Raw genomic sequence first — 2749 nt, 5'->3', positions numbered from 1 at the left:
AAAAGGGGGGAGGGCACCAGCAACAAAACAAATAAAAGGTCATAACCTAATAACCATAAATGAAAAAAAAACAGGATCAAAGCAAGAAACAGAAAATATTGTCATATTATGTTAGATCTCCTGTCATTCACTTCCCTGAAGAATTAGTGGAAAAATGAGTCCAGAGTATCCTGAAAATTGTCACTGATGTTACTTAATTTGGAAATACAAGACGAACAAAAATGAAGGTGAGATCTGCAAAAATTCAATCCTAACTAAATCTTGGAGGATTCATCATAGATAGGAAGGGCCAGTAGGCTTAACGGAACTGTGTAACACTGTGATGGCAGTCAATCCAAGAATCCACTTATCACTGAGTCTTAGAACTCAGATGCCACATCTCTAGCAAGTGTAACTTCTCTAAACCAGGGCTCACCCTGTCACCCTTGCATGCTCAGCCTGCACCCCTCCCTACCATGTCTGCATCCTTGCCGTCCCTGCATGCTCAAATGCTTGAAGGAAAGACCAGCTGGTTTTAAATCAGATGCCAAGTGAATCAAGGAAAATGATCTATTCTGTTTTGAACTGGGCAGTAATACCTGACAAAAAATGTGATTAAGGTAAAAATAAGTTACATGACAATTAACAAAATCATAGGACAATAAAAAAGAAAAAATAGAAGGGAAGGAAAGAAAAACAAAAATGAAGAAAGGAAGGGAGGGAGGAAACCAGGAAGAAAGAGACTTATGGTTTATATTATACAAAAGTCTGGAAGTAGGCATAACTCACACTACAGAAGCAGAATCCCCATGAGTGTTTAATGCTATGATAGCAATTATACAATAACGGAATACAACCCAATAAAAGAAAACCTAAAACCCAAGATGATTAGAGTTAATGGGTTAAAAGCAGATTTTAGAGATAAGAAAACAACCCATAATTGTCAATCTATCAAATAAATCATACTATCAGAAACAGCAAGGGAAAAATGATAATAAAATGGAATAAGGGCTTAAAAATTCTAATGAATGCAGTAGAAAACCCACGTTTAAAACACATTTGTCTCTATTACTGGTTATGTGGTAAACTGAGTACCTGAACTGATCGTATTGCTGAAAACAGCTACAACTGCTGAACAAAAATATCTCTAAAAAATTTAAATGTGTGCAAATGCTGGCAAAAAAGGTAAATTCTGCTTAGGCCAAAAATAAGTTAAAGGCAGGAACTCTGAGGTTTAAGTAAGGCACCAACGTTGGCTTTTGCCTTACTGTCATTTGCTGAACTCAGATGATCTCATGTATAAATTTTTAAGTTTTCAAAGATGGGAGACAGGGATCCCTGGGTGGCGCAGCGGTTTGGTGCCTGCCTTTGGCCCAGGGCGCGATCCTGGAGACCAGGGATCGAATCCCACGTCGGGCTCCCGGTGCATGGAGCCTGCTTCTCCCTCTGCCTGTGTCTCTGCCCCTCTCTCTCTCTGTCTCTCTGTGACTATCATAAAAAAAAAACAAAAAAAAAAAAAACAAAAAAAACCCCACAAAGATGGGAGACAAAACCCAGTGCTTAGCCAAGTCAGGGATTATATTAGGGGACCCTTTATTTTTTTTTTTTTATTTTTTTTTTTTAGGGGACCCTTTAAAAAATAAAACTGGAACCCCAACGTGTTATACTTCCACTTTAAGAATGAACTAGAAAATTCACTGTGACACCAGTGTGGAGCTGACCAAAAAAGTCCCTGCTCATCTTGAAACTTGAACACTGAACCTTGATACTGATCCGAGGCAGAAAACGATTTCTCCTAAAGAATCATAACCAGCATCTGGCTTCCATTAAGTTTGTACCCTGAATTCACACCATCTGGTATTGTGAAACACACACAGAAACACACACACGCGTAGAAACCTCAAGTCAATAATTCAGTTCATACCAAAATAGCACAGTTTTTATTTTTTAGATTCAGGGAGGTAAAAGGAATTTCTTTGTTCCAAACAGAGTTCAGGAAATGGGAATGTCAATTCTTTGAGTGAGGCGAAGAACTGTACGGGAAACTATTCGAGGTCATGTGGTCAAGTAAGAGAGACTCGCTATAACTCAGGCTTCTACCGACACTGTGAAAAGACATTCCAACACTTACAGCTCCATGTCTGCGGCATATTTTTTTATTCTTCTTTGGTAGTTTTTCTTAAATAGAATGCTATTGGATATTTTGAAATGACAGTGAAAACCAATACCCACCGTTTGGAGACTATGGTTTGTTTCACATCTTATTATGTTTTTAGGCTAAGCAACATCAAATTCCAGCATACATTTATTTTTATGACCTTCTTAACAGCAACAAACTGAGTAGACTTTCATATTTCATAGACTATTAAAATCCATGTTTGAACGTTTTTTTTTATAGTTTGGGCATTTGCTATTGAAACTGTAAAACTTAAGTGGTTTTTCATGTCATATTTTGGTACTAAAGAAAATAACGACTATATAATATTTTTCATCAGTGGGAAGATTTGGGGGAAAGAAAATGCATTTGAAGTGTTGGCTCAAAAAAAAAAAATAAAGTGTTGGCTCAAGTTTAATAGTGAACATACACAACTCTACGTCAGCCATTCCTCCACAGAAAATACAAACATGTCAATTATCCAATCTGAGCCCCCAGATATTTTGTTTATGACATACTGTGAGAACAGGAAAAATAACAGAAAATTGCTAGTGTACACATGTATTTATAATTGGTTATTTTGTATGACAAGTAGAATAAATAGAATTTAAGCTT

This window comes from Vulpes lagopus, chromosome 20 (assembly GCF_018345385.1).
Source record: "Vulpes lagopus strain Blue_001 chromosome 20, ASM1834538v1, whole genome shotgun sequence".
Lineage (NCBI taxonomy): Eukaryota > Metazoa > Chordata > Mammalia > Carnivora > Canidae > Vulpes > Vulpes lagopus.
This window is presented reverse-complemented; position numbering follows the sequence as displayed.